Source organism: Oryctolagus cuniculus, chromosome 1, assembly GCF_964237555.1.
Source record: "Oryctolagus cuniculus chromosome 1, mOryCun1.1, whole genome shotgun sequence".
Classification (NCBI taxonomy): Eukaryota; Metazoa; Chordata; class Mammalia; order Lagomorpha; family Leporidae; genus Oryctolagus; species Oryctolagus cuniculus.
The window spans coordinates 149,008,293-149,024,202 of NC_091432.1; positions in this window are offsets into that span (position 1 = coordinate 149,008,293).

The following is a 15,910-nucleotide window of genomic DNA, read 5'->3' on the forward strand; positions in this document are numbered from 1 at the left end:
GTCTTCCTTTTGCCGTTGGCTATCTTAATCCATTTAAGAGAGATATTGTGTAAAAAGCATTCTGTCCCGGTTGCTCTTCTTCCAGTCCTGCTCTCTGCTGTGGCCCGGGAGTGCAGTGGAGGATGGCCCAAGTCCTTGGGCCCTGCACCCGCATGGGAGACCAGGAGAAGCACCTGGCTCCTGGCTTCAGATCAGCGTGGTGTGCCGGCCACAGCGCACCGGCCGCAGCGGCCATTGCGGGGGTGAACCAACGGAAAAGGAAGACCTTTCTCTCTGTCTCTCTCTCTCACTGTCCACTCTGCCTGTCAAAAATAAATAAATAAATAAAAATAAAAAAGCAGAGGAATTGTGTATAAACAAAGGACAATATTGTTGAGCCAGTTGGAAAATAAACTGAAAATGATTTATTATACTGATAATGGAGGTGGCATTTTTACTCTAAGTAGGTTTGTAGTTTTTACTTTGTGATTTCTATTATTTTTTCCCATTATTTTATAGTTTGAGAAGTTTGATTCATCATATTTGCATATCATTATTCAATGAAAAGTAGATACAAATAATTTTGACATTGAAAAAAGGCAATTTTATTTCAGAATGAGTTCTTTTTTTCTGGTGAAGTTCACTCATTTTTTAAAATTTTATTTATGTATTTTTTGTTTGTTTGAAAGGCAGTAAGGCAAACATAGACACAGAAACAGAAAGAGATATTCCATGTTATGGTTCACTTCCTCTGATGCCTGCAACAGCCAGAGCTGGGCCGAAACAAAGCCAGAAGCCAGGAACTCAATCTGGGTCTCCATCATGGATAGTTTGGACCTAACTACTTGAACTATCACCTGCTGTCTCTTAGGGTACACAATAGCGAAAGCTGGATTTGAAAGAGGAGCTGGGAATCAAACTCAGGCACTCTGAATCAGGATGCAGGCATCCTAAGCAGGGTCTTAGCTTGCCATGCCAAATACCTAACCCATGTGTTCTGGAATTTCATGATCTGGGTTCAAATTCTGAATTTTTCATTTATTTGATCTGTGACTTTGAGAAATCCATCCTCTCTTATCTCAGGGTTCTTGTGAATTAAAGGGAGATCTCAATAGCTTCCACTTCATAGAATTTATTTGAAGATTAAATGTGGTGAAACACATAAAGTATTTTAAATGTTTTGCCACAGAAAATATGAGATAAATGTTATCAGTTTCCCTCAAAGTCAGAGTAATCATTCCTTTATTTGTATGTTCTTAGAAATTTCCAAATATTTCCATCTTGGGATTTGACTTTATTCTGCTTCATATTAAAGTGCTATTGTACCATAAATTCCTGTGGGTGAGAATATATTTAATTTAATTTACTGCTTTATGTTCTCTCAGTAACATACTGGTTTGCACATAAGTGATATTTACTGCATTTTTTAAAAAAAGGAAAATAGTAAATAAAGTTAGAGGTGTCACCTCAGATTATACATTGATTTAGCAGATTTGCTAGAACTCATAATTCACTCTGGTATTATAATCCTTGTAAAAGAGTAGTTAGAGGAAATTTCAATTCTTCTTTTGGTATCTCTTTGTCAACTTTGGCCCAAAATATGTCAATCCTTTGTATTATTATAAAATTATACACACAGCAGTATAAATTGGACTTCAAGTTAATACTCTTCAGTTTTATTAAATAAGCCTCATTGAAGATGTGTGGTTTTCTAATTAGCTATGATCAGTAGTTGATATGATGATTCTCCCTCCATTAACAACAGACACCCTAAACTTCTGTTTCTGGCATGAAAGACAAACAGGGACCTATTTAGCACCCCAACTCAGACAGTTAGGAGGCCGGATAAATATATGAAACAATTCCCATATTTTGGAAAACAAGCAGCACTGATCAGTGGTACTAGAAAAAAACAAATGAGGTGAACCTTGTGATTATCTAATTTTATTGCCTTAAGAAGCTTTTCAGTACATTGTGCTGGAAAGAAGTACCCAAAAGAACTGGTGTTGTCCTTGTGTTGAAGAGTCAGAGTTGGGAGTTTGCAGAAGACAATGTGGTTAGAATTTGAGGGTCAGAAAGGGATGCAGTAAAGAGAACTGGAGATCAAAGAAGGAGTCCTGTGCAGTCTCTGGCTGAACACTGATCTTTGCATGCAAGGGAGGAAATGACTTACATTTGGTGAGAGAACAATTAGAAATAATTAGGTGGGACAAAGCCAGGTTCACAGAGAGCCAGGAATAATTTTATTTCAATAGTAAATAAAAACTCATAATGCATAGCTCATCATGTAGAGTCAGTCCTCACAAAGGTATTTCCTCAACAGTGCAAATTAGCCCTTGACTAAAAGCTGCTTTGGATTCACTGAAACTGATTTCAAGAGGTTGAAAAAATGCCAGATCAGAGACCAACAGTACTTAATTGAATGCAACAAAATCCAGCATCAACCAATATAAAACTTTATAATCCTAACCATTCAATACAAAATTTCTGAACAAAGAAGCAGGAATATGTTATCTATAAACAGGATAAAAAAGGTCCCAGAAATGACAGAAGTGGCAGAGCTATTTAATAAAAATCTTTCGCGATCATAACCCATATTACAGACATAGATGAAAAACTTAGAATGATGAAGATAGAAAATGGAAGATGAATAAAGATACAAATGAATCTTATTGAGATGAAGATATGAGACTCAAAACAAAAAATACACTGAACAGGATTAATGTCAGATTATATATTGTACAAAAAACAAATGCAGACTTGAAAACAGCAATAGAATCATCCAAAGTAAAGCACAGAGAGGAAAAAAATTGACAAAAAAAAAAAAAGACCTAGAGTATTAGTATGTTGTGGGATAATTGAAAGACCCAACCCCATATGTGTAATTGGATTGCCAAAAGAGTAGAGATAAGGATAAAAGAAAATATTTGAAAAAAATGGACAATTTTTTTTCAAATTTGTTTACTAACAAATCCAATATGCTCATTAAAATAGTGCAATATGAAGTATATCATGCTAAGAAACATTACACTGAAATTTCTATAAACCGGTGTTACAGAGAAAATTTTAAAAGCAGCCATATAGAAAAAAAAATAGGTGCTAACCTTTGATAGTGATATCAGAATTCCTCTCGATAGCCATGCAAACCAGAAGATAATGGAGTAGCATCTTGAAAATACTGAAAGAAAAAAAAAATGTAGACCTATTGTTTTATACCCAGCAAACATAGCTTTCAAAAATGAAATAGAATAAGAACTTCTCCAGATTAATAATAGCTGATAGAATCCTTTGCCAGCAGACAGGTATGGTTTAAAAAAAAAAAAAAGCTTGTCAGAGAGAAGGAAAATGTATAACATGTGTAAATCTGGAGCCAAACAAAAGAAGAGCATTTCGGCTGGCACTGTTGCTCATTTGGCTAATCTTCCGCCTGTGGCACCAGCACCCTGGGTTCTAGTCCCAGTTGGGGTGCCAGGTACTAGTTCCTGTTGCTCCTCTTCCAGTCCAGCTCTCTGCTGTGAGCCCGGAAGGGCAGCGGAGGATGGCCCAAGTGCTTGGGTCTCTGCACCTGCATGGGAGACCAGGAGGAAGTACCCGGCTCCTGGCTTCGGATCAGCGCAACGCTGGCTGTAGCAGCCATTAGGGGAGTGAACCAACAGAAGGAAGACCTTTCTCTCTGTCTCTCTTTCACTGTCTATAACTCTCTCTCTGTGTCTCTCTCTCTCACTGTCTAACTCTGCCTGGCAAAAAATTAAAAAAAGAGCATTTGAAAGAATAAATATAAGGATAAATAGAAAATCTTTTTACCTGAATTATTTTAAATTTCATTAAAAACATAATAGTATTTAAAGCAGATATAGTAACATATGAAGGCTATAGCTTATGTAGAGATATGTTATTATAAAGTGATATGCTATAATACTGATGATAGACATCTCAAAAATACCAAGAATTGACAAATAATTAATAAGTATATAGTGGAAACAATAGACAAAGATTATTCCAAAGAAGGCAGAATAGAAGAAAAAAAGGAGTAGATGAGATCAAGAAAAATAATAGCAAGATGATAGATTTAAATTCAGTCATATTAATAAATTGTACATTAATTATAAATGATCTAAATATACCAAATGATAGAAAGAGATAGCCATATATAATTAAGATTCTTCTATATACTTGTTTAAAAGACACATGATTTTGAATATAAAGACCCAGATAGGTCAAAGTAAAAAAATAAGCAACAACAACAACAAAGAAGAGTAGTAAAAGTTATAGAAACACTAATCATTTGTAAGTTAGATTGGCTATGTTTATATCAGATTTCAGAGTAAAGAATACCACTTGTTATAAAGAGAGATGTTGTATATTGTACCCAAGAATTCCAAAACACATGAAACAAAACTCAGAGAGCTGAAGGGAGAAATAGACAAATATATAATTATTGTTTCAGTTTTCAACATGTGTGTCAGTAACTGAGTTAACAATTTTGTTTGTAAAATATAGAAAAATTTAACAATACCATCAATTATTTTGACCTAATTTATTTTTCTGTAATACTCGAAAGCAACAGAAATTAAATATTCAATCACAATATTTATCAAAATATAAATCATTCTAAACCATAAAGCAAGTATCAACAGAAGCATGGAGGTGAAATCTCACATATTATTTATTAAAGTAGAAATATATTGTATCTGTCTAGAAAATCTCCACCATTTTGAAATTAAGTAACTCAAGTATAAATCATTCAGGTATCAAAGATGGACTTAGCAGAAAAATTAGAAAATATTTAAACTTATTTTAATAATGAAAACACAGTATGTTAAAATTTGTAGGATGCTGCTAAAGTAGTACTTAGAGGAGAATTTAGACATTGATTTACTTTTTAAACAAAAAGTTCCCTAGACAATCACCTGAAGAACTAAAGATGAAGAGAAAATTAAATTCAAAGTAGATAGTTAAAGAATACCAATTCTACCCAAACTCTTTTAGAAAATAAAAAAAATTAGAAAAATTGGCAGGGGATGGGGAGGTCTTGGCTACAGCAGGTCAGGCTATTACTTGGGATGCCTGCATGCCATATTGAGTGCCAAGTTCTAACTGCTCTGCTTCCAATCCAGCGTTTTGCTGATACATCCTGAAAGGCAGCAGATGATGGCCGAAGTGTTTGTTCTCCTGCTAACCACACAGGAGACCTGGATTGAGTTCTGGCCTCTAATTCCTTTTTTTTTTTTTTTTTTTTTTTGACAGGCAGAGTGGACAGTGAGAGAGAGACAGAGAGAAAGGTCTTCCTTTTCCATTGGTTCACCCTCCAATGGCCGCTGCGGCCAGTGTGCTGCATCCGGCACATCACGCTGATCCGAAGCCAGGAGCCAGGTGCTTCTCCTGGTCTCCCATGCGGGTGCAGGGCCCAAGGACTTGGGCCATCCTCCACTGCACTCCCCGGCCACAGCAGAGAGCTGCTGGCCTCTAATTCTTCCTCCTGGCCCAACCCCAGTTGCTGTGGGCATTTGCGTTATAAAAAATACATGAATGCTCTCTCTTTCCCTTTATATCTATCTCTGCCATTTTGTATCTCAAGTGGATGAATATAAATAAATAAAATAAAAAATAGAAAAAGTTCCAACTCATTTTTTCACAATAGCGTTGCTGCGATATCAAAACCAGACAAAATATTATGAAAAATAAAAACAAAAGACCAATTCTATTCATGAATGTAGTTATAAAAATCTTTAACAACATATTAGCAATGAAATCCAAAAATTAGTAAAACAAATATTATACATCATTAAAAAGAGGAATTTATTTTTGGAATATAAGTTTGTTTTGACATGAAGGAAAACAGCAATTGATAATAATTCACCATCCTACCTCCCTAAACTAAAAAAGAAAATCTGTACTTATTGTCATCTGAATAGGTGAAGGAAAAGCAATATTCAGCACCTATTTATCTTTGAAATTCATCAAGTAGGGAACAAGAAGGGTACTTTTCAATCTGATATATAGCATGTAAAAAAATAACTTCTAACACCATGTTGAAGGTGAAAGACTGCATCCTCTTCATGAATAAGTCAACGATGTATATTTTTATTTTTATTTATTTTTTGACAGGCAGAGTGGACAGTGAGAGAGAGAAACAGAGAGAAAGGTCTTCCTTTGCCGTTGGTTCACCCTCCAATGGCCGCCGCGGCTGGTGCGCTGCGGCCAGCGCACCGCGCTGATCTGATGGCAGGAGCCAGGTGCTTATCCTGGTCTCCCATGGGGTGCAGGGCCCAAGCGCTTGGGCCATCCTCCACTGCACTCCCTGGCCACAGCAGAGGGCTGGCCTGGAAGAGGGGCAACCGGGACAGAATCCCGCGCCCCAACCGAGACTAGAACCCGGTGTGCCAGCACCGCAGGTGGAGGATTAGCCTATTGAGCCACGGCGCCAGCCCAACGATGTATATTTTTACTTCTCTTCAGTGTTGCACTACAGATACTTCACAGTGCCATAACACAAGAATTAAAAAGTCATACAAATAGGTAAGAAGAATGTGAATCTATTTATTTAAAGGCAACAAGATCTATTTATGGAAAACGTTAGAGTCTTAAAAAAAAAGTTAACAGTAATGAGTTTAGCAATGTCACAAAATGTAAAATATATTAAAAAAATTAGAGGTCAGCCTTGTGGAATAGACTGTTAAGTTGCCACCTGAGACTCCAGCATCCTATATGAGGGCTAGTTCGAGACCAGTTGCTCAACTTCCAGTCCAATTTCTGCTAATATGCCTGGGAAGGCAGTGGAAGATGGCCTATGTACTTGGGGTGCTGGCACCCACATGGGAGACCTGGATGGAGGTCTATGCTTCTGGCTTTGGCTGAGGGTAGGCTGTTTGGGGAATGAACCAGCAAATGAGAGAGCTCTTTCTCTGTCACCCCATCCCCCATAACTCTGCCTTTCAAATAAATAAAATACATCTTAAGAAACAGAAAGAGCCGGCGCCATGGCTCAACAGGCTAATCCTCCGCCTAGTGGCGCCGGCACACCGGGTTCTAGTCCCAGTTGGGGCGCCGGATTCTGTCCTGGTTGCCCCTCTTCCAGGCCAGCTCTCTGCTGTGGCCCGGGAAGGCAGTGGAGGATGGCCCACGTCCTTGGGCCCTGCACCCGCATGGGAGACCAGGATAAGCACCTGGCTCCTGGCTTCGGATCAGTGCAGTGTGCCAGCCACAGCGCGCTGGCCATGGCGGCCATTGGAGGGTGAACCAATGGCAAAAGGAAGACCTTTCTCTCTGTTTCTCTCTCTCACTGTCCACTCTGCCTATCAAAAAAAAAAAAAAAAAAAAAAAAGAATGCTAGAACAGACTTAAAACAAAAACAAAATAGAGGACTTGCATCACCTGTTTTCAAGTCTTGCTATAAATCTTCAATAATAAAAACAGCATGCTGTTTTCATAAGGATAGAAATACTGATTGGTAGAACAAAATGGCATCTAGAGATATGCTCTTGCATACAAAGTCACGTGAGACAGGTACAAAGGGAATTTAATGGGAGAGAGGATAAGCTTATTTATTTATTTTTTAAACTTTTTTTTTGGTGAACAAATTTCATGTATTTCATATCTACAGATTTAGGAACATAATGATACTTCCCACCATACCCTCCTTCCCACCCAGACTCTCACCCTTCCTCTCTCTTCCTCTCTTGAGAAGATAAGCTTGTAAACAGAGAGTGCTGAAGCAATGAATATCCATATACAACAACAACCAAAAGAATAAAGATTTTAGACCCTACTTCACACTACAGGTGCTCCTGTACTTATCATGGTTCAACTTACAGGTTATTTTGACCATCTGATGGTGAGAATGGAATACAGTTTCAGTAGACCCAAGACTTTGAATTTTGAATATTGATCTTTTCCTGGGCTAGCGCTGTACGATATTCACTTCCAATGCTGGCTGTGGCAGTGAGCATAGCTACCAGTCAGTCCCACATTCACAAAGGTAAATAACTTATATTCCATAGTTCACTGTATTGGTACCTGTAATATTTTGTAGGTTAGGAGTAGAAAATTCATTGTCAACTTTTTCTATATTATATCTATGATGGACTTGGTGGCATCCGTATATAGTTTTATACATACCAAAATGAATGTATAATTCATCAGGGACCTAAATGTAGGAGCTAAAAGTAAAGATAATAGGAAAAAATATATTTATGACACTGTGTTAGGCAAAGTTTCTTAAATAGGACACAAAATGAATAAACTATAAAAGAAAAAATAAATGATATGCATTGGCTCTTCAAAAGATTCAGATAGAAACTAAATGTTAATGTATTGACTGAGAGAATATATTTTCAAAACACAAATCATGAACGACTTATATTCAGAATATATAAAGAACTCTTACAACTCCATAGTAAGCAGTTCTCTGAGGAAATGATGGGCCAGATATTAGATAGGTCTTTTCCCAATGGCTGATACATGCTGATGAAGACACTCAACATTACTAGTCACAAAAAAATGTACGTTAAAGCCACAGTGAGATACTGTGCATGCTTTCTGGATGGCTTGAATCCAAAAGATCAATAATGCCAAATGTTGGTGAGGAGGTGGCACAATCTCATACAGTGCTCATGGGAATAAAAATGACATAGCTGCCTTGGAAAGCAGTTGAGCTGTTCCTTACAAAGTTAAACATACACGCAACAGTTTTAGCCTTAGGTTTTTATTCATGAGAAGCAAAATGTACATCCCCTCAAATACAAGTCCAAAAGTGTTCTTTATTCATAATAGATTTGAATTGAGAGCTAACCAAATTTCCATCAAAAGGTGAACATTTAAGCATATTCTTGTGGCACAACTATATAATAAATACTATTCATTAGTAAAAAGCAATCAACAAATGAGTAACCACATGGGCGAAGCTCAAAATCATTTTTTCTAGTTAACAGGCCAATCATAAAGGAGTACATACTGTGTGATTACATTTATAAGGTCTTGAAAGGGTGAAACTATAGTGATAGAAATCAGTTGTTGTTGGGGCCAAGGTGTGAAGAAAGGGAATTTACTACTAAGGGGTATGGAAGGTGGGTAGACTGAAAAAAAAGTTTTGTATTGTGCTTTTGGTGGTAATATACTGTTGTCAGACCTCACTGAATTATGCATTTTAAATTGGTGAATTTTATTGCTTATAAATTGCACCTCAATAAAACCGACAAAAAATCAGTCTCCAAATGGGAGCAATCTTTGCAGGAAGCAAAAATAATCCTTTAGTTGTTTTCTCACTTTTCTCTGACATGAATGCTGGTGTCATAAGCTTATTCATCATGTCTCATTGAAATCTAACATTCTTTGAAAGTGAAGAGGAGCAGATTAATAAACAGAAACACTCTTTGGGAGGATGGTGTAAGCTTTTATTTGTAGGATAAAATGACAGGAAGAGTAAATAATAATCAGTCATAATCTAATTAATTGCTAAGTAGCAGAACCTAATGTGAAAGGCTCCATGGAGATGAGATTGGCTCCTTTTGCTGAAAGTGCTTTCGTGCTGCCTGAATCCCAGGTGTGGAAAGAAAGGAGAAAGAGAAAAAATCCATCAGCAAAGCTGTCAGACACTTTGGGTCTTTGGCTCTCAGAAAGAAAGGTCATTCAGCTACCTTTTCCAAAATGCTAACAGTAATCTTTCTTAGGCAGCAGCAGTCGTTCTATTATCAGCTGAGCAAGCCCCATTGTCGGTGATTGACAAGGTTTCCACCTCCAGGTTTCTTCCATAACTGTGCTTAACAACTTGAGGCTTGCAAGCTGCTGCTCATGATGAGAATTCAACAGGATTTAAACCCAGCATGAGCTTCATGTGGCATGAATTCCTTATCACTACACTCTGCTGTGGAATGTTCTGCCCAGTAAGGCAGGCTGTTAAAGGTAGACAGAACTTTGGAATAGGAACATATTTGGCATGGCTCAAACACTTCTTCGTTCCCATTTATGGCAACCTGCAAAAAGTCCAGTGAGTGGATGATAAAATTTTCACCTGCAAGTGAATGTGAAGAGCTAGGTGAAAACTCTGTTTTAACAGAAATGCTGGACATCAGTACAGTCCTGTCAGTTGGTAATAGGATGCTTCAGAGAACTTCACCTCTGAATCATGAGCTCAAAATGTGCAGAACATGAATCATCAATCAGATCCAACTCCAAGGGTGTATGGCTCAGATACAATCATGCTTGGTTTAAGGGTTCTTTGTCACCACCTTGAAACAGTTTTATCTTTGAATTTGGGTTTCATAAATGAAGTCCAATAGGAAGATGGAGCACATGCATGAACTGTGAGACCTCTGTACATGAGAATTCAGCAAAATTTAAAGTTAGTTTATATCAAGCAGGTTGCATGTAAAACTGAATAACTGTGTCCATGGATGGTCGCAAGAGACCACTCTTTCTACTTGAAACTCACTACAAATGCAAGAAAAGGTAGTAATATTCTTAGAAACAGAAGCAACCAAGACATTTAATAAAAGCCTTTCCTCCTTGTGTTATTTTTTGTATTAGCCAACCACTTATGTTGAAAATAATGACACTGGAGAAAAAAACAATGTAGTTCCTTTAGCCAGGAGCTAGGAACTTCTTCCAGGTCTCCCACATGGATGCAGGGGCCTAAGCACTGCTTCTCCGGCAGCATCTTGTGTTGCTTTCCCAGGCACATTAGTAAGGAACTGGATAGGAAGCGGAGCAGCTGGGACTCAAAATGGAATGCCAGCATTGCAGATGTCAGCTTAACTTGCTGCAACACAGTGCTGTTCCCCCAAGGAATATTTTATATTTTATTGTGGCTGTGGACATTTAAAAAGATGTTTTGGGTTTTCAGAAATAATCTGCCAAGTTTTCTTCTGTCACCAGTGAGAGAAGGTGTGAAAAATTTGCTGTGGTTTTATCAGGAAGGAAAAAAAAATCACTCCCAAATTCTGGAGAAACTCACTGAGGACAAAGGTCTTGTGAACAACACAAACAATGAGGTGATGGATTTGGATTATAACTCAAGACCTACTTAACACTGGAGTTCTTTTGGACTATGGCATTGAGATGACACTGCAGCATGTCACTGGGAACAATATCCTGTGCAGACCAAAGAACATGTCTGAAATTTCTTTAAATGTATCATAAGAGATGTTAGTGGTAACTGCAAAGCTTTCTCAACCCTGGGGAAGTCTGGTGTCATGAAGGTCCCTGTTATTATTTTGGCTACAAGGAAAAGACAGAGCAACATAATTTTATATTCTATGCTGCTTTCAACGTTGCCCATGGTAGCAGTGACGTGGGGAGTCATGGATTGAAGGGGAGTGAGATTCAGGAATCCATCAGGACTGTGGCATGGCTGAAGGGAGCACATTGCCGAGGGCAGTTTCTGTCTGTTTTCCGCTGCTTTCCCTTCTCCCTTCACATCCTCCTTCTCTGTTGATTTGAGTGACTACCTGCTTACCTGGCCGCAGAGCAGAAATCAAGGCTCACAAGCAGGGAATGGGGAATGGAAGTCCAGCTGGAGTGCGGTGGCTAAAGGTTATAGTTAAACCATGTTTACTTATCAACCTTTCCACGTTGGAAGCCAGGCTATGTGCTTTGAGAGATTGTTTTCCTCCAGAGATAAATGTCTTGTAGACATTCGCTCCCATCCTGCCACTTGTTAAGGAGGCTTTTATATATGATGTTCTCTCACTTCCCTTTGTTTGACTTTTAGCAGCAGGAAGCCAAGAAAAGGCCCAACTCTGGTTTTGAAGACCCTAGGGAAGAGTTGCAAAAATAACACCTGCAGGTGAGGAAGGCTGTTCAGTGACCCCTGGTGTGCGAAAGGCCATGGAGAAATTATGAGATTAGAGGATCCAGAGAGTGACAGCAGCTGCCTTTCAGCAGCTTTCTCCTGTTGCCTTGAGAATAATTCAGCTCTAGCAGACTTACTTAAGGGTGAGAGAAAATAGGCGCAAAGTGAAGAAAGGGGTAGAAATGGTGGTTGCCCTCCCTAGGGTGAGAAGAGATATTTGCGTTTTCTCCAGGATGTTGAGAAGTGGAATAGGTACACAAATCATGTTGGGAGGATAGAAAAAATCCCCCTTTTGCATTTTCCTAGGAGAAATAAATAGATCTACCAAGGAGTACATCTTGGGTTATTTATGGGGAGTGTTAGTAAGCCAGGAGAGCTTGCAAACCAAACCGAACACCTCAAAGTTTTAAGAATATGCAGAGACTACAATGAAGAAATAATAAATGGAGATTAATGGCGTCCTTAAAAGGGATTAAAGCAACTCTCAACTTAAAATTGCATCTGGCTAAAAGCCCTTTCCACTGCCTCTTTTAACTTTTGGTTGATCCACCACTAAAGGCAGAGAGAAAGACCTACACTCGTAATACCCCCTAACTGGCAATTATAATTTATTTCCATAATCTTGGCAGTTATGATTTTTGGAGATCTATTAAAAGCCCAGCTCTCTGAGAGTGAGAAATGTCAAGTCCTTACTAACCAAAAAAATGCAGACACAAAATTATTACTTTAGATTTGCTGCTATTTAAAGTAAGTAGAGTTTTGTTATCAATTCTTTTTCATCTCCAACCAAGATCCTTTCTCCTAAATTACTCAAGGGACCAGAACTCTGAATACAATACAATAAAACAAAAAACAAAGTGAACATATTAGCAGGAAGAAAAAAGGAATAAGCAACCCAGGATATAAAGCTATATCCTTGGAGGAATAGCTCCATAAAGACCATGGTAAAGACTCTGATGAGGAAGATCTCTGTTAACATTTAATCTGTTTATTATGCAAAAAAATAGTCTGGAAGAAATGGAGAAGATCTCAGTCTGCAAGAGTCACAGTTGGTGAGAGAATCCGTATCACTGTGCTATCAAGGTTTGGTATGGGGGCTGGTGCTGTGGTGTAGACGGTAAAGCCCCGCCTGCAGTGCCAGCATCCCATATGGGCACCAGTTCGAGTCATGGCTGCTCCACTTCTGATTCAGCTCTCTGCTACGGCCTAGGAAAGCAGGAGAGGATGGCCCAAGTCCTTGGGCCCCTGTACCTGCATGGGAGACCTGGAGGAAGCTCCTTGCTCTTGTCTTCGGATTGGCACAGCTCCAGCCATTGCTGCCAATTGGGGCGTGAACCAGCAGATGGAAGACCTCTCTCTCTCTCTCTCTGCCTCTCCTTCTCTCTCTGTGTAACTCTGACTTTCAAATAAATAAATAAATCTTAAAAAAAAAGATTTGGTATGTACCACTCCACACTTGATATTTGACATATTCCTTTTACTGAGAAATAGTATTTAAAACACAATTTGGGGCCCTAGGTTTGCTTAGTGTGACTAGATTCTTCTGGTGGATAGAGCTAGGAATAATGTGTGTGTGTGTGTGTTTATGTGTGTGTATGCATGAATATGTAATGGATCATGATTTTATATGGATACCACATCTACAATCCTACAGGGGTCTTCTTTGCTTACTCTCACATCATATTGGCATCTCTATTGTGAAAAATGAGACTCTTCTATATATTCACTCATTTGTTCAGTACTGAAATATATCCAAAATAGCTTCAGAAGTCTCATATCCAGACCACTAAGAAAAATAAAAAGACTAATGATACTTCACTATACATTTGAAGTTTTTTTTTGTTTTGACTAGAAGTATGTAGTCAAATTATAGTATTCAAAAAATACTTGGTTATACTGTTTTACTGCCTTTATTTGAAATATAGATATGTTTTTCATTCACTTTTAGTGTTCTTTTTCTAAACATTTTTATTTCCATTTTAATTAGTGTTTTAAAAGATTCATTGTGCTTTGTACATACAATTTTTTAAAAAAGATTTATTTATTTGAAAGTCAGGGCCGGCACTGCGGCTCAATAGGCTAATCCTCTGCCTGCGGCACCGGCACACCGGGTTCTAATCCCGGTCAGGGCACTGGATTCAGTCCCAGTTGCCCCTCTTCCAGGCCAGCTCTCTGCTGTGGCCAGGGAGTGCAGTGGAGGATGGCCCAGGTGCTTGGGTCCTGCACCGGCATGGGAGACCACGAGAAGCACCTGGCTCCTGGCTTTGGATCAGTGCAGTGCGCTGACAGCAGCTCGCCGGCTGCGGCAGCCATTGGAGGGTGAACCAATGGCAAAGGAAGACCTTTCTCTCTGTCTCTCTCTCTCACTGTCCACTCTGCCTGTCAAAAAAAAAAAAAAAGTCAGAAGAGAGAAAGAGAGAGAGAGAGGTCTTCCATCTGCTGGTTCACTCCCCAATTGGCTATAATAGATGGAGCTGGGCTGATCCAAAGCCAGGAGCCAGGAGCTTCTTCCTGGTCTCCCATGTGGGTGAAGGGGCCCAAGGACTTGAACCATCTTCTACTGCTTTCCAAGGCCAAAGTAGAGAGCTGGTGTGGGGAGCAACTGAGACTAGACTAAGTTACTGGAATTAAGACTTATTCTATGCATCTGCTCTCCCACAATATGGCGCTGAGAGAGAGCAAACAACTTTTCACGCAGCTGCCTCACCAATTTGACTGATAAACTGCAGGAGCCGATTCTGCTCCTGATTGGAGGAGAGCAGCGTGCTCGGCGTGTGGGTAGCAGAGTTGGGATTGGTGGAAGAGGACTATAAAGGAGGAGAGAGACAACATGCACCAGGAACATCTGAGGGAACACCTGAGGAACATCTGAGCAGCCCCGAAGAGAGCCGGCCAGCGGTGTGCCGCTCCTCCGCGGAAGTGGGGAAAGTGGCGGGGTGGGGGTGCCGCCCCTCCACTGAGGTGGAGGGGCTGACAGCTAACCCGGGAAGAGCTGAGCGGACAAAAAGAACAGCTCAGGGTCTAGTGTCATTCCTTCGCGAGATGGGGAGCGACAAGCTGGACCAGAAGTGGAGCAGCCAGGACTTGAACCAGCACCCATATGGGATGCTGGCACTGCAATAGTGGCATTATCCACTATGCCATAGCACCAGCCCTGTACATACAATTCTAAGAACATAATGATATTCTCTTCCATAATGATATCTCTTCTTCCCTTCCCCCCTCCCTCCTACCCTCCTCCTTTCTCATTTTCTTTCTTTTTAAGTTTTTGAGATAACATATTTTAAATTTATATTACTGTATAAAGGCTTAACACTTCACCAAATAAGAAGTTTAAAAAGTAAAAAGTAAAACAAACAAATGAACAAAAACCCTAGTTTATTAGGAATATAGATAATGCCTATTAACAATAATTAAATGGGAAAATGACCATTTCACCCATAGATAGTAATTTCAAATTAATCACAGATCATTAAACCTGTAGTAATATAACATTCTTTTTTTTTTATTTTAATGTTTTGACAGGCAGAGTGGACAGTGAGAGAGAGAGACAGAGAGAGAAAGGTCTTCCTTTTGCCGTTGGTTCACCCTCCAATGGCCGCCGCTGCAGCCGGCGCACCGCGCTGATCCGATGGCAGGAGCCAGGATCCAGGTGCTTTTTCCTGGTCTCCCATGGGGTGCAGGGCCCAAGCACCTGGGCCATCCTCCACTGCACTCCCTGGCCATAACAGAGAGCTGGCCTGGAAGAGGGGCAACCGGGACAGAATCCGGCGCCCCGACCGGGACTAGAACCCGGTGTGCCGGCGCCGCAAGGTGGAGGATTAGCCTATTGAGCCACGGCGCCGGCCCAATATAACATTCTTAAACACTGATTTGAAAAAGATATAAAACAAAGCTTTACAAAACTGCTTGCAGCAATGCTGATACACACAAACATTCCTTCTTCTTTTTTAAATTTTAACTCCTACCTATAAGGGAGAACATGAAATATTTGTCTTTCTGGATCAGCTTATTTTTTTAATTTTTTAAACTTTTATTTAGTAAATATAAATTTCCAAAGTATAGTTTATGGATTACAATGGCTTCCCCCGCCCCATGACTTCCCTCCCATCTCCCGCTCCCTCTCCCATTACATTCACATCA